Source organism: Mustela putorius, unplaced genomic scaffold (assembly GCF_011764305.1).
Source record: "Mustela putorius furo isolate JIRA1106 unplaced genomic scaffold, ASM1176430v1.1 tig00000083_pilon_pilon_pilon, whole genome shotgun sequence".
Lineage (NCBI taxonomy): Eukaryota > Metazoa > Chordata > Mammalia > Carnivora > Mustelidae > Mustela > Mustela putorius.
Genome location: NW_025421273.1, coordinates 21,740,089 through 21,765,496, shown reverse-complemented (window position 1 = coordinate 21,765,496; position 25,408 = coordinate 21,740,089). Strand labels below are relative to the sequence as shown.

The 25,408-nt window shown below is 42.4% G+C and overlaps 1 protein-coding gene across 1 annotated transcript in view; it reads right to left on the bottom strand.

Moving 5' to 3' along the window:
- The window catches only part of C1QTNF7 (C1q and TNF related 7), an 80,658-nt gene extending 57,807 nt beyond the window's left edge, over positions 1 to 22,851 (bottom strand). Inside the window, exon 1 of the mRNA XM_004773380.3 lies at positions 20,854 to 22,851. The gene's annotated coding sequence lies outside the window, so the exon portion shown is untranslated. The remainder of the gene's footprint in view (positions 1 to 20,853) is intronic.
- Positions 22,852 to 25,408: the final 2,557 nt, after the last annotated feature.

Sequence of the window (25,408 nt, the reverse complement as noted above, 5' to 3'; positions counted from 1 at the left end):
TAGTTCTAGCCAGGCTTGGAATGACATCTGCCCTCGGATCCTCGTGAGAGTCTCAGTGATGCTAAATTTCTTGTTTGGCAGCTCTGATTGGAAGTCACACCCTGACCAGGGGACACTTGCTGATAGCTGCCATTGCTTCTTCCTCCCCCAACTCACCTGAATCAATCTCTTTAAAGATCAACATCTACCCTGGTTTAAACCTGAATTTATGAGGAATGGCGCTTTGAATCTGGAATCATATGAACTGAGGATTAAACCCCACTTCTGCCATTTACTGGTTAGATGACTTTGGACAAGACACTTAGCCTTTCTGAGCCTTGGTTTTCTCATCTGTATAAAGGTGATATTAATACCTGTTTCAAAGGGTTGTTAGAGGTAATATACTGAGAGTGCTCTGTATTTGCTTAGCACATAGGAGGTTCTATGAATTTCTGCTGTTTTTTCAATATCATGTAATTAATTATTCACCCTGCTCTGGATTCCTGGGTCTTGGCCCTGCCTCCCTGTTCATATTCCCCCTCAGCTCACAGCTGGTTATGCCTCCTGGCAACAGAGAATGTATGATTTATGACCCAGGACACTGGCCTCTTTTAAGTGGGTCATTGCTGTAACCGTGTTTTCTTAGATTCTGAATTTTTTGACATTAATTCATAACAGAGCCAATTAAATTCACCAGTTATCTTATATTTTGTATTCCTGATGCTCTGGCAGTTATGACCTCACTGTCGGGGAGAAACTGCTCTTCCTAGGGCTAAAAAATTTTGGGGGATGGCAAAGGCTCACCTGGGAGTATAACTTTTTTTTTTTTTTGAAGATTTTGTTTATTTATTCGAGAAAGGGATAGAGATAGTGAGAAAGAGCATGAGCTGCAGGGAGGGGCAAAGGGAGAGGGAGAAACAGGTTTCACTCTGAGCAGGGCTGGATCCCAGGACCCTGGGATCATGAACTGAGCTGAAGGCAGACACTTAACCATAAACCTAACTCACTGAGCCACACAGGCACCCCAGGAAACATGATTTTTATATGTAAAGTCTAGTCCGGAGCCCAGAGACCCCTACCCCCCAACAAATCCTTTATCAAACTCTTCAAATCTGTATTCCTCCTGCCCTAAATCACGTCAGGGCCAGCTACCTGACAGTTGGGAATAGTCACTATGTCCCAAAGACTGCTGGAATTATTCAAACAAGACAACCTTGTGAACCCTGACCTGCCTCACCTTTCTTGTAAAACACAACAATTCTGTACCTTCGAGTTTTCTCCCTTTCCCTTTGTCTTATAACCAAAGCAGGAGCTTCCCCACGTGGCCCTGAGTGTCACGATATGCCCCTCCTCTCAGGAAATGTAAGTCATAAAGATCTTTCAGGGCTCAGCCTCTCTGTGTTATCAGCCAGTCACTTCCCTAAGTTAAAATCCCACAGGTACCTCTTGAGATCATTCTGCTCAAATCCTTTTGGGAAAAAATGAATTGCTCAAATTCTTATCAGTGATTCGAATTCCCTTCGGTACAGATTTCTTCCTAAGACACTTCCAGTTCCTTGGGTAAGAAAGTGCCAGAACCACATCTTATGGCTCATGACCTGTAAGATTCCTCATGATCTCATCTGTGAAACCTGAAATGCTAATTCTATTTGGATTCACACATATTTTGTAGTTTTTGAAAATTATAAAACACATATATTTCTTGCAAACAAAAAAATGAACATAATATGGAAGGATATAGAGTTAAATGCGAGGGTTTCTCTCCATAAATCTCCTTTGAATCCTGACCCTCAAAGTCTCCTACTAACCATGTTGTATGCACATCCTTCCACACCTTTTTTACTCTGCACAGACATGTACACATATCGAGACACGTTTCTTTAAAAAATGAGATCCAAATAGATCTCTTTTCCACAACATGCTTCTTCACTCAATGATCTCTGGTGAAGGTCCGTCTCCGCCCAGGGTTCTGTGGTATGAGCAGACTGACTTATGTAGGCCTCCTTCTCTTGATGTACATTTGGGCTGTCTTTCATGTGGTGTCATCTGCCATTTCTGGAGAGCTCCCTGTTCAGCTACAGTGTCTGGCGAGGCCCTCCACATCTGTCCTTGGGTTTCCCTCTGACTTCAGCTCCTGTCATTACTCTTGTCTTCCTCTGCCTCAGCCACACTGTCTTATCACACTCTTCCTCAAATATTCCAAACATATTCCGATGCCAGGGCTTTTGCAGGGGACTTTCTCTCTGCCTGGAATGCTTATATTTTAGGCTCTCAGAGGCTCATGCTCTTACCTGCTTCAGGGCTCTGCTCAAACATCACATATCTGAGCCCCTCCTGCCCCCAGTATGAAAGAGAACTCCCTCTGTTTTGGTCCTGTGCCTCCATCCCTGCTCTATTTTTTCCCTGAGTGCTGTGCCATCCTCTGAGGTAAGGAGGGGTTACTATTTTATTGTTTGGAAGGTCCAGGTGTGTGCCATGTTTCTGTCTTGTTCACTCTGTCCCCCTTATTTAGGACAGACCCTGGCACATGGCCTTCAGCAAGTGCGTTGTTCACTGAGAACAGCCCTGCTTGCTGCTGGTGCTCTCACATCATCTAGTTGTCACAAACACCCTATGGAATAGGTAGGTTTGCCTCATTTTAAATGTTGAGGAAATGGGTTCGGAAAGGTGGCCTCTTGTGTCCCAGGTCACATAGCAAGAAAGTTACGTGGAGTGGTGGTTTTCAGACCTGGAATCCCAGGCACCATGCTACGTGTCCAGGATCAGGATCTTTAGGTGTCAGGACTGGGAGTTTGCCTCTTCGCTCCCAGGGGATTCTGAGAAAGACCAGGGCTGGGAATCCTGTGTGTTTTAGCTTGCCTGGAAGGTCCAGTCCTGACCTCTTTCACAGCTCTAGCAGCCCAGGGACCATGGGTTCTGATCCCAGGGAAGGGTCGCAGAATGTGTGTGTGAGGGATGAGTGTTGGAGACTCCTGGCCTTCAGTTAGGGAACTGAGGCTTCCAGACAAGCTCACTGTCTGTTTCTGGGCTTTTATTGCAATTGTTATGATTACTTCCTTGTTGGGGCAGGTGGGGTTGGGGTGGGAGGGGGCACCTCCCAGGTTTTGGCATGCACCTACTTTCCTGGTTATTCTCACTCCTACCTTTTCATTTTATTTGAATCCTTCTAGAAAAACCTGTTGGTGCTCTTTTTCTATGGTAATTACTGCTGTTTACTATTTGATGCTGGAGTAAGGAAATAGTTTCCGGGAGAGCCAAGCAGGACTCCCAGGATTTCCTGCCTCTAAATCCTCCTTCCTTATACCCTCTGCCTGCTGGTGCCTGGGAGACTTCTCGCGGTGCTCCACACTGCACTCCGGAGAAGGAGGGCTGCAAGGGGGCGTTCTTGGAGAGACTATGAAGGGATGGAAGGATGTGGATGTCCCGCAGGGCTATGCAGGGTACCAGGGAGGGCCAAGGCCCCAAGGCTGGGGCTGCTTTCCCGGACAGATGCCAGCGTGGTGCTGAAGGAGCAGAGGGCTTGGGGTGAGGCCCAGTTCACAAATGGCTTTGCCACTCGCTTCTACATGTCCTTGGGGGCTTTGACAGTGGCTGTATCCACTTTGGGACGGTGATGAAAAGTGAATGAGGGATGTCAGGTGAGTGCTTCTACATAGAAACCTGTGAGCACCACAAGGTGGATGGCTGTGCCATCTGGGCTTCCTGGGAGGAAGATGGAGTTGAATTTCTTGATGTCTGGAGGAACAGAGGGTTTGGGAATTTCCAGAGAAGAACCATTAAATTTAGCTTGGTGTCTCTGGCATATTCTTCAAATTTTCACTTCCTTTTGCACTAGCCAAAAATTTCTCTACAAAACTATTTAAATTAGTATCACTCAATCCAAGGTTAAAGGAATATTCTAGAATCTCTGGTTAACTGTTGTTAATGTAAGTCTAGGTTCAGCGTCTAGATACTCATGAATGCTTTGCTGTCCCTCCTTCCTCCCCTCTCCTTCCTTCCCTCCCTGCCTGCTTGTATTTACAAAGTACTTGCTGCAACAGAAAGAGCGTGACATTCAGTCAATCAGACCTGGCTTAACATCTTATCTACTTAATTCTTTCATGTGTTAGTGTTTTAATGTAGAGGAATGAGGTTAAGAATACCTATCAATGGGTTTTGAGGACCAATAATAATAGTTAATATTCGTAGAACTATATGCCCAGCACTTTACCTATATTAGCACATTTAATCCTTGCAATTATCCTATGAAGCTGGTACTCGTATTATGTTGTTTTACAAATGACAAAGCACATGGTGAGAAGTTAAAATAACTTTCCCAAAGTCACGCAATTAGTAGGGAACAAATCCATAACTCTCACTACTATTATTTTTATTTTAAAAGATTTTTTTTATATGAGGGAGGATGGGGGGAGAGAGCAAAAGGGAGAAGCAGACTCTACACTGAGCCTGGAGACTGCAGTGGGGCTTGATCCCAGGATGCTGAGATCATGACCTGAGCCAAAACCAAGGGTCTGATGTTCAACCGACTAAACCAACCAGGAGCCCCTGACTACATTATTTTAATTCATCCTTGTACATGTAATTCTGAACACAAACTTATTAAGACTAACTATGTTACCTATGTTGACTAACTATGCTAACAAACCAGAACAAATCTCTTACCTGTGAGTAACTTTACCCAAATAGTGGTACTTCTTCCTCCTTGTTCTCTGTCTTCCTGCTTCTCCTTTCCAGCACAAACCCAGCCTAACCTTGTTGGTTAAGCTATCATCTTATCTTTTAAAATATATAATGTTTATTATTTATGAGATATATTAGTATATATCTCATTTGACTTTTAAGAATGGTTGCAGTTGTGAGACAGAGTAAGTGTTTTTACTAGCTGCCCTTAGAGAGGAGGAAACAGCCTTGTGGTTTAGGGCAGGGAGCCTGATGGAATTCTCAGTTTTCTTCTGGTTTGCACAGGTTTCTGGATCTTGAGTTGCGATGTTCCCGTAGAAGGCCTTGACTCTTGTTGTTTAACAAACATCCATTCCCTCTGCTGGAATAGCCCCTTGATTTTCCCTTGGAAACCTTTTCTTCTCTCCTCTCCTCAGAAATTGCGGTTCCGGTGAGGTCTGCCCATGCTCCAGCCTCTCCAGAGTTTTATATTACTCTGGTCACAATTATTCATTCAAGGGAGAGATAGTGACTGAAATGAGTTCAGAGAAACTCAGTGGTGGGACTTTTCTGCTGGGATTGCTGAGCTACAAAGATGTAGTCCTGTAGCTGTTGGTGACCCTACCTGTCATCATAAAGAGAGACCTGACCAGCAGTGAAGTCAACTCAAAGAAAAGCAGAACCAAGAGATGTGGAAAGACAGAGTTCAGGCCATATCCTTAGAGTACTGGATTCAATAGAACTTGAAGCCAGAAGATCTATCTGAGATTTTAGTTCTCTGTATTAAGAAATCCCCTCCTCATTTCTTACTTTGAAGCATCTTGAGTTGGGTGTTTTATAACTTTTGGTTGAAAGAATGCTAACTGATGGACCCCCTCCCCCCCCAAAGAGACTGTTCTTGACAAGGGGTGAGGGAGACTGTGTCTAATTATTTTTTTTCCTTTTTCACTGGAATTCTGGGCACTGATTAGGTGCCTATAAAGATTTGTCAACTCATTAATTGTGAATTCAGTGGAAGATGAGATAGTTATTAAGAATTTTAAACTATTACTTAAAAATCCTTGCATACTGGACAGATACTCCCTTTCTTGAGATATCCAGGGAAATTTGGAATAACTTTTCTTTGGGGTTCTTTCCAACTTGCTTGATTTCCCACTGAGACCAACTCTAGTTCACATGGATTTGCAGTGGAGAAAGTCATATTTTATTTTTAGTACTGTTTACTCAAATTCTTTACTAAGAATTTTTACCACTTAAGCATGAAGATCTGATCTTTCTGAGCTGCAAGGTGGACCATTTTATCCCTCTCCCTTCATGGACTCCTGCTCACTCACAAAAGGAGCCCCAGCCATGGATTTCTAGATTTTAGGGAATATACTGATGTCATGGTCAGTATTATTGGCTAGGCTTCAGTACCCAGATTTTCATCAAACATTCATCTGGGTTTTGGCATGAAGAAATTTTGCAGAGATAATTAAAATCTATAACCAGTTGACTTTAAGTAAGGGAGGCTTTTCTAGGTAATCTGGTGGGCATGATTTAGTCAGTTAAAATGTCTTAAGAGCTGAGGCTTCCCGAACAAAGAAGAAATCCCACTTAAGTTCTGCAGCATCTCCTCATGCCTGGAAGTCCTAGTGTCCTTCCTGGAGGTCTCCCTACAGATTTTGGAATCTCCAGACAATCTTCACAACTGCAGAATCCGATTGCTTACCATATGTTGATTAATATATACTATCTTCTACTGGCTCTCGTTCTCTGGTTGAACACTGACATAGATAAATGACAAATTCTCCCTAACATGGTAGGCAAAATGGATGTAAGAGTTACGTAAGAGTAGAGGTAAGACCATAATCTTAAGTGTTCCAAAGGGGTCCTGTCACATTACAAGACTAAGAACCCTGGTCTTCTGGGTAAAGCCCCAGGTCTTCATAATGATGCGCAGTTCTCCATAACCTGTCTCTGCTGACCACCTTGGCCTCCTTTCTTGCTTCCTACCTTCTCACTTTTTTATATTCCAGGATTAGCAATGAACCTGGGCCCCACAAGAAAGTTCATGAAAACCTCTACAGGAAACAAAGAAAACATCCTAGAGCTTTCTGGGTGCTCCTGATAAGGCTCCTCACTCCTCCATCTTTAAGTATCCATAAACCTGTCATGGTTTGTAATGACCCGAACTCAGTCCTCCCTCCCACTTACAGGCTCACCTCTACTTTCTACCTTGAGACATTAGGGGAGTCTTATCAAATCCTTTATCCCAGTTCATATCCTTCCATACTTCCAGGTCATTGCTCATCTTGTGGATTCATCACTATAACCCCTTTCCTGACCCATTCCCCCCCCCCCTTCCTTTCCTAGTGCCTCTTAGAATCCAAGGTCACTCATCAGCAAAGTTCCTTCCTTGTATCTTCACCTTCCATTCTGAATGTCTTCATGTCTTCTTATTTTGACTACAGCTTGGCGCCGTCCCCTTGAGGACACCTCTGTTCCTGTAGCACACTCATGTGGTGGCTGTTTTCTACCCCTCAGTCTTCATTCCATTGGGCCCAGATGTGTAGTAGGAATTTGGTGCTTCTTCTTGTCATTTCCAGAGTGTTCATTCCCTTGCCTTCTTCAGTCCCTTCAGGATTAAGTCTCACTCATGTCATCTGTCCATCCATTGGCCCACTGCTCCTCCTGGTTGACATCATCTACTAATTTATTCCATTCCCCTCATATCTTGAAGATTTCAGCTCCTGACCTCTGTCTGTCACTCTCTCTGACATCACTGCCCTAATTCTAGGTGACTCAGTATCTCCTCAGAAAATCTGTCATATACCCTGTCCCACAGCCCCTTGAAATTTCTTTCTTTCAATGGTCTTGTCTCCAAGTCAGCCTCCGCCTCTTACTTACATGAGTATACCTATATTACCTATAAGTACAGTATCTTCACAAACTCAGTTTCATGTTTCCTGCTGTCCTATCCCTGCTTCTTTTCTGGCATTCCATCCAGTATCCCAAATCCAACAACAATTTGATTTTATTTGGACACTACCATTTTCATTCTATCCTTTATTCAAGTCTTCACCTGCTTCCTTACCGAGTTTAGATTCTATGGTAATTACTCTCTGGAAGACCTCATGACTCCTTGGCCTCTCTTTTGCTTTACTGAACCTTATTTAACGGAACCACCACTCTGGCTAGATGCAGTAGAGAAAGCACACAACCAGTTCACCGCCCTCCATCTCCAAATGTGATTGTTTCTCTCAAAAGGGTCTTAGATTAATGTTGCCTATCAATTATACTATATTTTCTTATTTCATTAGACATCTTAATCTGTCTTAAAATTATTTTAGGGATACCTGGGTGGCTCAGTGGGTTAAAGCCTCTACCTTCAGCTCAGGTCATAATCCCAAGGTCCTGGGATCAAGCCCCGCATTGGGCTCTCTGCTCAGGGGAGTGTGCTCATCCCTCTCTTTCTCTGCCTGCCTCTCTGCCTACTTGTTATCTTTGTCTGTCAAATAAATAAATAAAATCTTTTAATAAAATGAAAAAAGCCCATTTTATACTCTGTCTTCTATTTTAAAATTTCTAATACCTCTTTTTCTGTGGTTATGCTCAATGAATGACCTTATTTCTCATTTTATTCAGAAAATAGAAGTAACTAGAAGACATACAAGCTTCCACCACTGCATTGAACTCCCTTTTGTGTGATATCATGTGGGTATGCTCTGCTACTCTCTTGTTAGAATGAACTGTTTGTGCCTGTATCCCAGGCCAACCTAACACATGTGCACTGGATCCCATTCCCTCTTCCTGCTCCCCCTCTCACCTTCTCAATGACATCACTCCAGCAAGCCTCCTCTCAGTCCTGCATGCCCAGCCTGCTCTCTAAATGTCATCTCTTGGGATACCTGGGTGGCTCAGATGGTTAAGTGTCTGCCATCAGCTCGAGTCATGATCTCAGTGTCCTGGGATCAAGTCCTGTGTTGGTTTCCCTGCTCAGTGGGGAGTCTGCTTTTCTCTTCCCACTCCTGCTTTCTCTCTCTCACTCTCTCTTTCAAATAAATAAATAAATTCTTTTAAAAAGTGTCATTTCTTTCTGCCATGTTCTCCCTCATCTAATTGGTAACAGTTTTATCTAATGCTTAGATCAAATACCTTGGAGTTGCCCCTGATGCTCTTCATTCCCATAAACTGTACCTTAGCCACAACTCTTTGTAGCTCTCCTTAAGCATTGTCTCAAGCATCTCACCCTTCATCACCATTTCCATTGCTGCTAACCCTGCTCCTTTTCATTTTAGCTCCTGTCTGAGTTATTGCAACTATGTCCACCTGATCTTCTTGTTCCTACCCTTGGAGAAGGCGCTTGGCAAGAAGAGCACTCGTGTTCAAACCTGTGATGGGATCCCTTCTTACTCAGACTACAACGTAAAGGCATAGAATAAGCCACAGTCCTTCGATGCCCACTCCCAACCATGTGAACTCATAATCTACCTATCTCTCCTTTGCTCACTTGGCACCAGTCATACTGCCTCTGTGCTGCTCCTCAATATCTGGGGGATATCACGCTGACTCCTTAAGGGTGTTCCTGCCTCAGGGTATTTGGATACACAGTACTTCCTGCCCAGAAAACTTTCCCTCAGATGTATGTCCATATCTATACCTATAATCAATAGGTAATCAATACCTATGTAATCAATACCAATGTAATCAATACCTATATGTAAATGTATATGTGTAGGTAACGTGTATCTACATGTGTTCTTGCATGTGCATATGTATACTTATATGTATATCTATACCTCTATCGGTCTTCATCTTGCTGTACCACCACTTCATCTTTATACTCAAATTTCACTTTCCCTGTGAGGTCTCTCTGACCACTCTTCCCCAAGTTATAAATCCAACCATTCCATACTTCCTTCTTTGTCTTTTTTTTTTTGCTCATTACATGTATTATCATATAACATACTATGTTTTTAATTTATTTTGGTATCGTCTATCTTCCTCCATGAAATGGAAGCTCCATGGAGGTAGGTATTTTTATTTGTGCTTTTGGATGTAGAACAGCATCTGGTGTATAGTAGGGACATGTATTTATTGATGAGGTAATTGAATAAAATTTACCAGTGATAATAAATAGTATTTGATTGGGATCCATGATTTCTCACATCTAAGTCTTCAATTAGCTTGTTTCTGTATTAGTCTGCTCCCCCCACCAAAAAAAACAAGCTGACTCCAAAGAGTCCCATGCACAAGAGACAAGCCCAGCAAAGGAGCATCTTGTTACAACAAGAGCTTTGGTCACAAATGGCCAGGTAGGACCCCATAACCTTGGTGAGCTGGGCTGGGATGCAAACATCCTTCCCACATTCTGGGGGATATCACTCTAACTGCCAGGAAAGGCAGGTCCAGGGAAAACAAAGGCAACAGACAATTTTTCCTTTGGCTTTCAGGTCTAGTTTTGAACAAAGCAGTCTGGTATTTGAACTTTCTGGCTGGTGAAATAAAATGCCACAAATAGAAATGTCCTTAATCAAATTAATTACATTTTATTACTATGCTCTGATGGGGTTAGTCTGCCCTCAAGCAGAGCAATGAAATGTAAGACACTTTATGCATGTTCATTTTATTTTGGTCTGTGAATTCTTTACCAACTGAGAGTGCTATTGTTGTTGAAATAATAATAAGTTTGGCAAGCCTGTTGAGAGCTTGGAGGAGGGATGATGTCATTCACCTAATAGTCCATTTCTCAAACAGCAGTCTCAGACTTGTCTTAGAACTTAAGGCAGAACCTGTCAGTCACTCTCATGCTCAAAACACTGCAATAGCTTCCTGCATCCCTTGAGATAAAGCTCAAGGCCCTTGAAAGGCCTTAGATGGGCTTGATTTCCACTCCCTTCTTACCTCACATCCTACCTTATGCACTTCATTCCAGACACCTGGCATCCTCCTATATCTGGGATGAACCAAGGGCCATCAATCATGCCTTCCCTCAACTTGTTACTCCTCAGACCAGAATGCTCTTCAGCCAGAAGCTGGCATGACTTATTCCTCTTTACCTTCCAGTCTGGCTGGAGTTGACTTCCCGTGACCCTAGCCTTCCCTGACTCACCTTTCTGAAACATCATACCTGCATCTCTTTTACCTACTTCCCTCATCATTGTCCTTATCACCTCGTGACAGGTACATCTTTTGTTGTCTTTGTTTGCCTGTCTACTTCTCAATGTGGAGGAGGAAGTTGTCTGTTTTGATATCATCTCTATCCTGAGTGCCTAGAATGGTGCCAGGCACTTTGTGACTACAGAGTCCTGGCTCCTTATGACTAACTATACTGATTTTGCAGGCGACCAGAATTCCTAAAAAACAAGTGGAAGAGACTAGTTCTTTCTTACAAGAGAGGAGAGAAAGAGAGAGAGGGAGATTGAGAAAACCAGTGTTAAAGTAATCTCAAATTCATAACCCTTATTCATATAAGAGAAGTTTCCTCTTGGGAACCTTCAAACCTGGCTGAATCTGGATCTGGTCCATCCGCATCCATCCTCCTCCCCATCATGTTGTGGGAGAAGGGTGGTAAGGCAAGGAGAAGGAGAACCTCTGCTCTCCTCAGAGGCCATTACCTGCTGTGGTCTGTCAGCCAGCTGCCCTCGAGTTTGAGCATGAAACTTCCCCAAACTGACCCTTATGATTTCAAATAATCAAAAGAAGGCAGGCTAAATCTTAAACATTTGGAAGCTAAGAACATGATTTGGCCCAAGAAAGCTGATGCTTATTAAAATCTTCAAAGGGCAAACATGGAAAAGATCCATGTTTTAGATTATCTTCATCTCATTTGTCATGTCTGGAATCATTTTTACAGCACTGAAATCAAAAGCAACAAGAGTTCAGTTTTCTTCCTCCACACACCTCTTTGCTGGCAAGGTTCCAGAACATTCTCCAGGCTTGTGGGTCACAGGAAGAGAATATGTGTGGTCAGAGGGATTTTCTGAGAGTCTGCACTTGAGCCAAGTTATTTTAAAAAACTGAGATGAGTGTAGAGAGGTCGTTATAGTTCAGAGTTTAAAATAAAAGTTTTAGGAAGGTTCACATGTTTCACTTAAAATGCAAAATATATGGCTGGTGTTATGGTGGATATTTTTATATGATGTCTTTTGGAGATAAACATTTGCTATAGTTTGCAAGCTATCAAGGGGAAAAGAAGTAAATATTTTTTCTAGTGCTTTCTCTATGATGAGAACTGGGCTATGTATTTGCAGTACACATTTAATCAGCTCAATGTCCTTATCTTAAGCAATGACCCCACTTATAGCCTCCCAGAGAAAAACAGAGAGCATGATCAGGATACCCTCATTTTTTCTATCATCCCTAATTTATCCACATTACTGTCTATTGCTTGCTTCCTGCCAGTCTCAATTGACACTGGTGAGAGGCAGGAACCATGTTCGTTCAAAACCAAGCCCAGCCTTGGGGGGTTGTTTTGAGGTAGCTCTTGCTTCTCTTAGATTATCTGGCTCAGATACCCTCTCTCATTCTCTAGTAGCTTCATCTTATAGCATTGGCTGATTGCTCTCAGTCTGTATCAGTGTTGAAGTCTTTCCATTCTGAAATAACCTTGACTTGGCTCCCTTGACCTACCTCTAACTATCACACTTCTCTGTTCTTCTAAGGAAAGTAGATTGGATGGGTTAAAGGTAATGTGCAGACCAAGAAAAGGTGAAGAAAGCAAATCAACTTTTTCTAAGGGTGCTTTAGAAGATGTTACCTGAAGGTATTCAGTTGGGCCTGGCCATTCTGTCCTTGGGAGTAGATGAAAATAACTATTTCCAAACTCTACTAATTTGGAGGAACAACAGTTTAGATAGCTTGTCCAGATTTCACTGGTTTCTAGATGTTCTAGCTAAGGCCAACTATAAGTTGGATATTGACCATTAAGGAGAGGTATGGGGATGTGTGTGCACAGATATCTGAATGGGGAGGGGGATATATATGGACAGTAAATGGTATAAAGAATTTCTGTCTCCTGCCCAGGGACTGGTTTTAAGTCTTTATGGAGAGAGTTTTTAATGTCAGATGTTGAAAGAAATGTTTCCAGGGAATTTTTTTAGGAAGATATTTCCAGTAAAGATTTCAATCTCTGGGTACAACCACAACTACTTTAGAGCCAGGTGACTCACCATGGGAAAGTGGCTTTCTCTCCATCTCTGCCCAGAACTTAGCAACACTCTGGCTACATGAAGATCATCAACTTTGGGAAAACAAGAGATTGCAGCCATCATTTGAATGTTATCTCAAGTTGGACCCTATTAATATATGTGATTTTAACAGAGGACTATCATTATTTGGGCCATGATTTACATGGTGACTGTTGTGCAGGAATTCATGAGCCCATGTTAGCAGAGCATAGAAACTTGGGGGTCAAGGATCTTGGTGAGAGGAGACAACATGACATCAGATTTCGAGGTGTCCTCATCAGTGTGCCTACACTGGTGAGGCCAGAGGACTGAAATGTAATCTCAAGGAGAGCAGGGATTTTTGTCCGTTTGGATCACTTCTGATCCAATAAGTAAGCATGTATTCAATGAATGTGAAATGAATTTAGCTTCATTCTAGTCAGGAAAAGAGGTGGTCAATCTGCAGAGAACTGGATATTTAGTCAGAACAGCTAGAAATCAGGTAGAAACCAGGAATAATTGGCTACATTCACACTGAGGCATGGAAGAGAGAGTGACAGAAGAGCAATGGCCTCTTGTCAAGAAAGATGAAAATAAGGTGAGAAATCAGAGGGAAACCAGTTAAGGTTATGCAATTCATTATGCAGTATGATATGGTACAAATTGTACTACAATGGACAGGAAATGCTGAAACACACTTGAATATATCATGTGTTATTTTGAATGGCACATCTAGTACATTATCTCAATGGTCTTCATATCAGCCAAGTGGGATAGGAGGGGCAGGAATGTTTGCTAATTTTTCCAGGTAAGGATGGGGGGAATAAAGTTAAATGGCTTTCTAAAGATGACTTTAAGAGGTTCACTCATATGTGAACAAAAGCAAATGACTTTGAGTTAAGTTCTATCATTTTTTTATCCACCTGACCATAGTGCAGACGTGAGACTTTGGCTGATGGGTGGATTTTGACTTGGCAAAGCTGTGAACTCTTTTCGGTTTGTTTCATTTCCTCTTCTTAATTTTGCAGTGGTGACTATAAGGTGATAAGCACTAAATATACACCTTTGACTGGAAAGGTTGGAATGACATGGGGAGATAATTAAAATGGAAAGAAACACAATCCCTTGGCTTTAGGGATTAGGATGAGGATAATGTATTGAAACAGCTGAGAGTTTCTGTGCAGCCTTTACTTCACATCTCAACAACACAGAACAAATTGTACAAATTCTAGGAATCATGTCCCTTGGTAACAAACATGGGTCACTTTTTAAAATGTCACCAAATGGCTCTGTTGACTGTTTTGTAACAAGTCAAAAGCAGATGGCACTTTGAAGTGTATGAAGCAGTTTGGAAAACAAAATCACTTGGACATTTTTGTCTGGTTTGCTAAGATAATGTGACGAAGCCCCAAATGAAAGAATTTTGGCGTGCACTGATAGAGCAAGGGTACACACCGTTTAGTGGATTTGTTCTCATTTCTTGCAATCAAAGAGCTGATTTTTCAACTTTAGCTCATGAAGTTCACACACTTGCTGGATAAAAAGTACAAAGCAAGAGAGAACTATCATTTCTTGAGTGCTTACTATGTGCCAGACTCTTTATATGGTATATTATTTATAAGTTTACATATCTTACTTAATTCTAAAGTAATTTTATGGGTGGCTATTATTACCCCTATTTTTTTTTAAAAAAAGATTTGTTTATTTATTTTGAGAGAGAGAGACAGTGAGAGAGAGAGAAAGAGAGAGCAGGGAGGGGGCAGAAGGAAATACTCTCAAGCAGATTTTGTACTGTGCAGGAAGACCAATGCAGTGTTTGACCTCTCAATTCTGAGATCATGACTTATGCTGAAATCAAGAGTTAGACACTCAACAGATTGAGCCATCCAGGAGACCCAATTACCCCTATTTTGTTTTATTATATTTTAAAGATTTTATTAATTTATGAGAGAGAGAGAGAGAGTGAGCAAGAGAGAAAGAGAGAGAATGAAGGAGCAGTGGGAGGGATAGAGGGAGCAGCAGACTCCCCACTGAATAGGGAGCGTGACTGGGGCTTCCTCCAGGGACTCCAATCCAGGGACTCTGGGATCATGACTTGAGCAGAAGACAGATGCTTAAAGACTGAGCCACCCAGGCATCCCCCACCTCATTACTCCTCTTTTCAATACAAATAAATGAAGTCCTACAGACATCCCACACCTAATTATGTATGAACTGGAATTCAGACCTTAATCTGACACCAGATCCACTTCTGCTCCCTACTCTGTGGTACTTTGGGTAGAATCTTGTCCCTCCCTACCCCTTACCAGTTGTTTTAAAAATATTTTCATGCTCAAAGTATCAAAATAGATGCATCTATCAAATGTTTATATAATATTTATTATGTATCAAATTCCAAATTAATTGCTTTCAGAAAGGGAATTTATGGAATATTTTGACAAGTACTATAGGTTTGACTCTCTCAAAACCCACCCCAATCTACTTCCACCCTCTGTCTTTTTCTATATTAAAGACAGAATACACAAACTTCCAGATCTCCTTATAGCAAGGGGTGCCCAGGTACATGGAAAGTCCTGGAAGAGGACTTTGTTTTCCAAATAAAAAGGAAAAGTTTGGCAAGAAGGTTTTTGCCTTCCTTCCTGGAATATCAACTCAAAACCTGGAGGGGTAGCAGCTGACTTGCCACCATGAGGACGAAAGCCATGTGTTAACCAACAGGAACAAAGCAGGAAGACAGTAGGAGCCTGGTTTCCTGGTGACATCTTTGAAATAGCTACAGATCATCTACCTCTAGGCTTCTTGTTGAGTGAGAAAAATAAACCCCTTACATGTGAAAGGAACTGGATTTTTCTGATGCTCACAAGTGTTAATGATACACATGGTAGGCAGAATTTTGGAAGACATTACTATTTTCTAACTATGTTCCATTCTTTCATGCCAGTTTGGTTCCGATTTGTAGTTCTGAAACATTGGAAGTACAGCCATCAACTTAGATAATAGATTCACCCAAATTGTGTTCCTTTGGTTGGGCACAAATGGGCTCCAGAGTTGGGTCCCCTCCCTGTTTGTGGGGAAATGGCCAGCAGAGCCTGTGATCCAAGTGAATGTGGTATTACCAGAAAGCCTGGACATCACTCTAGCCAAAGAACTTGGCATGGAGTCTGGGAAGGAGAGCAGGATGACCAGACCTGCCATTTTGTCTTGCATGGATGTAGACTTGGCCTTTGGTTGGAAAAATTAGAAAGGGCCTTAAGAAATCATTTTTCCACCTTGTGGAAGAACCACACTGTAGTCATACCAGATATGTATGATAACCAATCTGGGTTTAATAGACCTCCAAAGAAGACAATTCCTCAACCTCTTCCCTCAGGAGGCCATTTCAACATTTAAAAACTTGCAATACATTCTTTCTTTACTTAAATAGACTGTGTATTGCATGTGTGTAGGAGGCTTGGTGAAAAAACCCTTTATCTTTCTCCAGCAGAGTAGTAGAGTGGGTTGCGCAACAGGGAAGTCCTGGATTCAGGTTGTCCTGCCACTTCCTAGTTGGTGCTGAACTTCCTTGTAACTTAACTGCACCAAGCTTCAGCTCCTCATCTGTAGAACAAGCAAATAATAGCCACAGAAGTGTCATGATGAGGGCGTCATATACTTAAAATGCCGTGAGTAGTATCTGTCATAAAAGTGCATGAAAAATAGTAGTACCCTTCCCCTTCTCTTCCTTCAGGACAGCAGTTCACCATCATTCTCTGGGCAAGATTGGTTTGGAGTCCCAAGGAGCATCACTGAATTACCCCACAACCCTCTCTACTACTGGTTAATTAACTTCAATGTCCTAATCTCATCCTCTTTGCTCTTATTTTTCAGTCATTGCATTTTAACTTGGGACCTTGTTTTCAAAGTAATTTCTAGAAATACATCTGCAATTTGGAGAGACCACATTTTTATAAATTAAACAGAAAAATACCAGTAATTTATTGGAAAATAGAAAACATGGACATGTGCATTTTGTCTTGCTGTGTACACAGAATTTTCATTCTAAGTTGTGGATCCATAATTGGGGTTTACATGATGGTGATAAAGGCATAATGGAATAATGAGACAGTCATCTGGATTGTTACAGCCAAGAATATTCTGGCCACAGATAGTGGGTTGATTGAAAGACAAAGGCTCCTCTGGTACAAGTTATCTGCACTGTGAACTTCACTATGGAGAGATGCTGTCTCAGACCCAAGTGAGGTTTGTTGCACCATTTTAAGAAAGGAAACATTACAGACCATGGATTGTTTTTCAAAGCTGTACACATGACTCTTGGCTAATAGAGAGTTGGATCGGCTGAATTCTGGCAGCTTCGCATGTTGGCTGCACTAACATATGTACAATTTCAGACTCAAGCCACACATGAAGTCATTGTGAAGCTGTACAATTCATCCCTAAAAATCTGCATGTGGTGGTTCTTCTCCTCTCCAACAATGTAATCCCTAGGAATTGTGATGATTTGAACTTTTTAAGAAGAATCATTAATTAATCTTCATGCACTTAGGACCTACTGATTAATCTTTGATGAGGAAGAATATTTTGAAAAAATCCCAGAAGATGCAATGAAAGAAATAACTGCAGTAGTTTGGTTCAGAAATTTTTCTGTCCTTCTTTTCATAAAATTTCTCCTGGCATTTGATGCTGAGGTGAGGAAAGAAAATGACAGAACAGACTTTCAGGTCTCAAAAAAGCCCCATGGATTTATGGCTGGTCACTCTACCCCATCACCATTTTGTATTTTCTCTACAGTGCTTCCCAGTCTCAGCGGTTACATCCTGATTTATGTGTCTACTGTCACCCTCTCTGGAGGTATGGAGGAAGAGACTTGGGCTAGTTCATAGCTATATCTAGAATAATGCATGGCACATAGTAGGTGCTCAGTTAATATTTGTGGATTGAATGGACCAGAGCTAAGGAGAAAAGTAACCCCTATTGATTGGGCAGCCATTGTGCTAGGCACCATGTTGGGTTGTTTGTCGGTTACATGCAGTTGAGAGGTAAGTGATGTACTTGGAGTCTTGCAGTTAGAAAGTGATCGAACCAGAATTCAAAACTGTGGCTATTTCCCTTCAACTCCTGACATTTGCCACCACTGGAAATTATTTCCAGCATTCAGTGGTTCCTGTTCCACCACGCCCTCTATGACCTCTTTCCGAGGCAGCTGAAGTTCCCAGCACATGTTTTGAGGACACATTTGGCTTGCCTCTATCTGTGCTGTAGTAGTCTGCAGAGAAAGCAATCTCATAATATTTTATTCAGCACAGTAAATGCTCCAAGTTGCCAGTTTCTCTGTGTAAAGTTTATTTAGTAAATTTCTCATATTACACATATAGCTCACTTTATTCTAATAGGGTGATGAATTCTACGGAGCACTACTGATTTATAGTAAAAAGCCAACAAAGGGAAGGATATCTACCCCTCTGCTGGTGCAGTCAAGAGGCTGATGACACAGTTCGGACAGTCACAGCGCTTGGAAGGAGACATGTGTGGAAAGAGGAAGAAAGCACAGGGTTATAAATAAGACAGTAAACAACTCTGAACTGAGGTTGATTCTGACCTCAGTGTAATCCAAAAATTTGAATGAGGAAAATGCCCCATCTCATTTATTTAACCGAATTTTTCACCTTCTTCAGGTGGATACAGCAATCTTCATTCTTTCCCAAATTACAGAACAGGCTGAGGAAAGTGACTGTTAAAGTTTGATGCACATCCTATCCTCTGGAGAATTACTGATAAAGAGGCTTCGGCACCTGCTTTAATTAATGAGGCACCGGGCCAGGCACACCTGAGGCCTCACTGATGCCAGGCATGGTCATCCTCTGCTAGCTCACTCTCCCCTGCAGGGAGGCAATATGGGCCTGACCGTTGTTCACCCACCCCATCCCCCCCTCCCCCATCAAGAGCATGGGGTCTTGAAGAGACAACAAGCCTGGGAATTCCAAAGCCTGCACTTAGCTCCCAGCCCTGTTGATTTCTAAGTGTGTGACCTAGAGCAAATTGGTTCAAGTCTTGAGCTTGTTTCCCTGTCTGAAATCTTCATGGGCAACGGTCAGTTACTTTCATCCAGAAGGCACTATGAGGGTTGGATAAAGATGTACAGGAAAGAACCCAACAGCATGAGGGAAGCTGGTAAAAACTGCCCTTTCTCCAGTCTGATGCAGCCAGATCATTTACTCCCAAATCCTAGCCCTTACAGCCATCACCTGTGGCCATAGGCAAGTTACTTAGCTAAACTCAACCTCAGTTTCTCCTGTAAGAGAGACAAAAAAAATTCTTTGCTTTTCTTAACTCTGAACCTTCACATGATTCCCATGGTTTTTACCTTTATTTCATATAAGGAAACCAAGGCACGGGGCATTAAGTGACCAACACATGGGTCACTCTGGGATGTATCCTCACGTGCTGCTCCCAAGACCACACGAGACAGGGTGAGCAGAGGGCCAAGTGCATGGTCAATACTCAGTAAATATTTCCCAATGTTTAGATAATTTCCTTTCACATTCCAAGCATGTATCCCTCCATTTTATGATCTACTGCACCGCACATGTCCAACAGCCAGTGCCCAGAATTATTTAATTATTTCCATGAAAACAAAAGCCGTCTTGGGCTGTACAGACTGTAGACATGCTAATTCTTGTTTTTATGGCTTTCAGCACATTAGCTATATAACATGTATTAAGTAAAGGTGAGAGGTTAGAGATCTCCTCAGACTAAAAGTGGCTCCAGGCAGGGGGCCAGGGGGTAGCAACATAGGAAATAGGCTGCTATAAATTCCTAGTAGCTAAAATATCTTTCCACGCGGAGCTGACTGACCCTGTGACATGCCTAATGCTTGTGCTGGCGCTGACGCACGGAGGAGGTAAGCACCTAGCATATTGGGAACAAGGCCAGTCTTATTATCACAGGACATCAAATCATGAACCAAAATTGTTTAAAGGGAAGAAAGGGAGTCAGATATCAACCGGAGTTAAATGCAGTTGTTTTTATGCTCAGGGGAGCTTTCCAGGGAGTAGAAGAACCAAGATGAGGGTGTGAGCCTTTATTATTCAAACCGGAATCAAGACATATTGCGAGATGCATAGTCTGATGCAGAGTCTGAGATCTTGGGACACCAGTTCCCTGCAACCCTAGTGTTCTTGATGAGGAACCCTTGGAAAAGGACTCTCAAGTTCCTGGAGAAGCTGTAGGGTCTCAGGGAACAAAGGTTGATCAAAACAGAGCTATTTCTTTTATATTAGCTATATACCTGCAATTACTTTTTCAGTCCTTAAATCACAATCTGATTTAAAATATCTTTAAAAGCAATATACTCCAGTACAATGTGTTATGCATGAAGTTATGTAATCCCATCACACAATTACTATTAATACAAACCCACATTTTTATCAACACAGCCTAAATGTTTACACTCATGCATTGCAATGAATGCATTCTCCTCCCCACAGCAGTGTAAAATGTCGAGCCCATTTGTTTAATAAAATGAACAGTAAATTAATCAGCACCCCCAACCAAAACTAAATTGAGCACAAGATTTACACCACTGCAAGAAAAGCTTCACCGGACAGTATAAACTTTAATGTTTCCCTTTTTCCTCAATTAAAACCCTGCGGTATATCAAAATGAAGAGAACACCTTAAATTTGAATTATGTAGGCACAGACCCGATGACCACTCTGTGTTTCAGGGTGAAGCCCCGACAAGTGTCCATGTCAGTGTCACACTCCCCTTAACTATGGATCTATAGTCATTAAGGAATAGAGCTGCCAAGTCAAGGGCTCTTTTCTAAACTAACCCTTCCCAAGCAAAGCCGATTCTGACGACTTTCGCTTTCTCTCCTCTTTTCAGCAGAAGTATCCCCCAGAGGAGATGGTTCATTGAGTAAGCCCCAGTCAGTAAACACCCCCAAACCTCACAGATGAACAGAGAGAGAACAACTCAACATGGATGTGAGCCAAAAGACTCATCTGTGGGAGAATAAAAAGCCTGAAGAAGTTCACTTCGATCGGGAGAGAGGACTGTTTACTTACATTGCTCGCAAGACCTTCCAACAGCTGGAGTCCTTGAATTCTACTGCACACAGATGTGGAGCTTTCACTCGAAATCCCCTTCCCTTTGGCAGCGAGGAACACTCATAACTCTGTGGGGCTTCAGATTGATAAGTAATTTCCTGATTGGTTTCAAAAGCGTTCTCCCAGGCTTCGAGCAGTGGCGGGGAGAGAGGGAGCAGCACACAGGGCCCATGACGTGCAATGACGCTGTGGCCTGCAGACCTCCTGTGTGATCGAGCTCAAAAAAGTATCCGTCGACCTCACCAGCAACAATAAATATTCTCTTCTATCTGTTGGCTGACTCCCTGAATTATATTTGGGAAACAGCACAAAGAGTCTGGACAAAATGTGTTCCAGTACTTGTGATTGTTTTTTTACCAGCCACCTTAGAGAACATTCTCAGAGGCCATGCAGTCCAATCCCTTCAGTTTAGAGTGGAAGGAACGGAAGCCTGGGGTTTACAAGGTTTGACCAGGATGGCATGGGAAGTGAGTGGAAGGATTGGAAACCAAGAGCCTCCTGGCTGTCATGCCAGGGCTCATTCCCCTATAGGGAGATGGAGGTGGACACAAGGGTTTGTCATCTGACTCTTGATGCTTAGAATGAATATCATGGACAAGGTCCTTCATATTTCTGAGCCTCAGTTTCTCATAGGTGCAAAGTGGGAATCAAAACAGCAGTTATCCTTGTGTGGCCTCACAGTATCGGGATCGCTATGGGACAGTCTCACCAAGGAGGAAGTCATTATACCATGTGGCTTTTGTCAGTAGGTCCCCATCTACATGGTTCTCTTCTTCCTTCAGTTCTCATAATCCATTCAATGTTATTTTGTGTTCTGGAAGAAGCCATCCTGTGACTTTTTGGGGGCCTCCCAAAAAGTTGGTCATGTTGGTCAGGGAATGAGATAGGACATGGAGAAAATTTTGACTTGGAAAACCAAGGCAAGATCCGATGCAAAAATACAGAGCATGTCTTGACATTTGTCACAGAACAGACACTGGGACTGGAATCAGAAAATAGAGGCATGGTTACCACCTCTAATGCTTGCCAGCCAAGGGAACTCCAATGAAGCATTCCAAACCACAGTTTCCTCCCTGGGGACATAATCCCTGTCCTGTTGTGCTTGCCTCATTTTGCTCTGATGAGATCAAATGGAGTCTTTATGGAGATAGTGCTTATCAACCTTTGTAGGTTTTGAAATTGTGAAGTAGTTATTTTCCAACATCCGGCATAGCATTTCACACATAGAGCACTGTTGATGGTATGGTGCCACCACCTCTTCCCATTTTTGTCATTGGCTTGCACCTCTGGGTGCCAGGGATCCTGGGTTCTTGCATTTTTTCCCCCTTCTCCCTTTAAAGAGCATATTTTGCTTTTCTTCCCTTGTCATGCTGTCTCTTGGTGCTTGGATCCACTTTTTGGCCACTACTGGTCTTCTTTCTTAGAGTTTAAGTGTCCCATCTCTCATGCAACAATAAGAATGAAAACCAGGAGAAAGTGGTTTTGCTCAACCATAGTGTTTTGACCCATGTGAGACTGTGTGCATCTCAGAAGTAGTCACAGCCAACAGCAGCTGGATTGAGGTCAGGCTCATTTATGAAAATGTTCAAGCCTATCCCCCCCCCGTCCTATTCATTTATTCTATTCCCTTCCTTTGCCGTTTCATAAATTCATTATTTGAATGTCCTTGCAGTTAAGATTTGCACTCTATCATCTCTAAGAGCAGTTTTCTAACTGGGCTTTATGGGAGCCGGCTTGGGCCACCATAACAAACTATCATAGACTGGTAGTTTAAGCAAGAGAAATTATTTTCCTCAGTTCTGGAGGTTGAAATTCTGAGATTGGGGTGCCAGCGTGGTTGGGTTCTGGTGAGAGCCTTTACCCTGACTTGTGGATGGCTGCCCCTCACTGTGTCCCCACATGATGGAGGGAGAGAAAGGGGAGAAGGACATAATCTTTTTTAAAAGATTTATTTATTTATTTGAGGGGGGAGGGCCAGAGGGAGAGAATCTTCAAGCATATTCCCTGCTGAGCATGGAGTTCGGGGCTTGATCTCACAACCCACGAGATCATGACTTGAACTGAAACCAAGAATCAGTTGCTTAACCAACAGAGCCATCCAAGCACCCCTCTCCCTCTTCATATAAGGCCACAGTCCATTTGGAGCAGGGCTGCATCCCTATAACTTCATTTAACCTCAGTTACTTCCAAAGACTCTATCTGCAGATATAGTCACATTGTCCTATAAGTCAGGGCTTCAACCTATGAACTTTGAGGGGACACAGAACAAACCTGGAGAAAGTGAGCAGATAAAGCTAACCTTATTAAGCACTCACTGGGTCGAAGGCCCTACTCGTTTCTTTTCTCACTGAATCCTCCTGACAACTCTGAGATGCTGGTAGTGACTTTCCCAAGGTCACAAAGCTAATAATTATCAGTGTCTGCCTGTAAATTGTGATGACCAGTACCATGTTCTTTTCGTGACACAGTCTGCCTCCACCTCCTCCTCTCCTCTGTTGGATTCTGAACCATAAACCTCTATGTTTCCTTCTTGCTCTCTGAGCTCAGCTGCCTCATGTCAGGGTGGTATTGGTGAGAAGGGAGGGAAGGTTGAGGAAGCTGTGTGGCTTCCCACAGGCACCCCTGCGGCTCCCCTGAGTTTAGGCTGACAGCCTTGGGGCGTCTGCCCAGAATGTTCTTGTTCTCTCCCTGATTTCCTCCCGGCCTCCTCTATCTGAATAAATCTCTCTCATAAGCTTGAACTCAACTGGCATTCTTACCACAGGGAAGCTTGCTTTGATCCGCCCCTCACCTGCCCTAACTCTCTCTTATACTGTCCGATCCTTCTCCTTCATAACTTTTTTTCCTTTTCTAAAACTTTATAAATGTTGCTTTATAGCTACAGTACTTGTTTCAGTGGTTATATTTCTTTTCTTTTTTTTTTTTAAGATTTTATTTATTTATTTGACAGAGACAGAGACAGAGAGAGGGAATACAAGCAGGGAGAGTGGGAGAGGGAGAAGTCGTCTTCCTGCTGAGCAGGGAGCCCAATGAGGGGCTCCATTTCAGGACCCTGGGATTACGACTTGGGCTGAAGGCCGATGCTTAACGACTGAGCCACCCAGGAGCCCCTGGTTATATTATTTCTAAGATAATTACATAATATTTGTCTTCCTCACTAGTTTATAAGCTCACTGCGGGCAAGGGTGTTTGGCTCAGTAAAGTGTCTCTAGCCATTAGATCATTAACACGAGAACCTACAGGGAAGGAAAGGAGGAGTAGGAATTGGTGAATCATGGAAAATAAATAGTAGTAAAGAGGAGCTACAAGATTCATTTGCAGTAGTGGTATGACTGGCAAACATACTCCTCGGACTGCAATCTAATGGTAGATTCTTATTAGGCCCCCTGTGTACTACCAAATTAATTTTTCTCCTTGCAGTTGTGAATGGGGAAGTTAGATTTGGCTCATCAAGAGTGAGGTTCTTGGAGTAAGAAGAGGTAGCTGAGGAATGGATCTTGGGTCATACCTGCTAGCCAATCCCTGGACTTTTGCAAGGGCAGCACAGCCTGGCCCTCAGCACACAGGGAGGCTTCCTGTTCAGTTTCAATTAGCCTTGGTCTCTTTCATGAAAGAGATAAAGCGAGACATGCGGCTTTCCAGGAGGAATTTGTACCAGGAAAGACATTCCCAGCTAAAGAAGCCACATGTGCAAGGACATGGAAAGACAGGTCTTGTATATAGAAAACTACAAAGAACACACTTTTATTGGTGGGTTGAAAGGAAATGTGGTAACAAGTGAAATTTCTAGATAAGTATTATGTGTTTTATTATTATCTGTTTCTCAGCTTTGTTTGGTAGGCCAATGGAAGAGTTCGTGTGAAATTGTTTTATAAGCTGGAAAAATCTTAAAAAATTTTGCTTATTATAAATTCTTTTGGATGAAGATGGCTTGGCAGAGAGACCAAGAAACTATGCTGGGAAATGAAATTATTTATGAATTTTCTATATTTACAAACTGAAAAATTTGACCAATTTCCTTCTTCTAATCCCCTTTTCAATTTTTTTAAAAGATTTTATTTATTTATTTGTCAGAGAGAGAGAGAGAGAGAGCACAGGCAGACAGAGTGCAGAGGGAGAAGCAGGCTCCCTACAGAACAAGGAGCCCGATGTGGGACTCGATTCCAGGATGCTGGGATCATGACCTGAGCCGAAGGCAGCCGCTTAACAAACTGAGCCACCCAGTATCAGTCTAATCCCCTTTTCAAAGACTGGATGATAAATGTATGGTATTTATTTAATATCAATGAGCTGGGATATAAGTTTTTAACTCAGCATTATCCCTGGACCTTTTTACTTTCTCTTCTAGGTCAGGAACTAGAAGCCTGAATCTGGATTTCCCCCAAACCTTTGCAGTCAGTTCTCTGGTTAGAATCATCCAATGAAAGCACACATAGGCACGTAAAAGGCAGAAATGAATGAGGTGACATCCTAGTTGCAGTTGCGGTCCGAGTGAGGACAGTCAACTGATGCA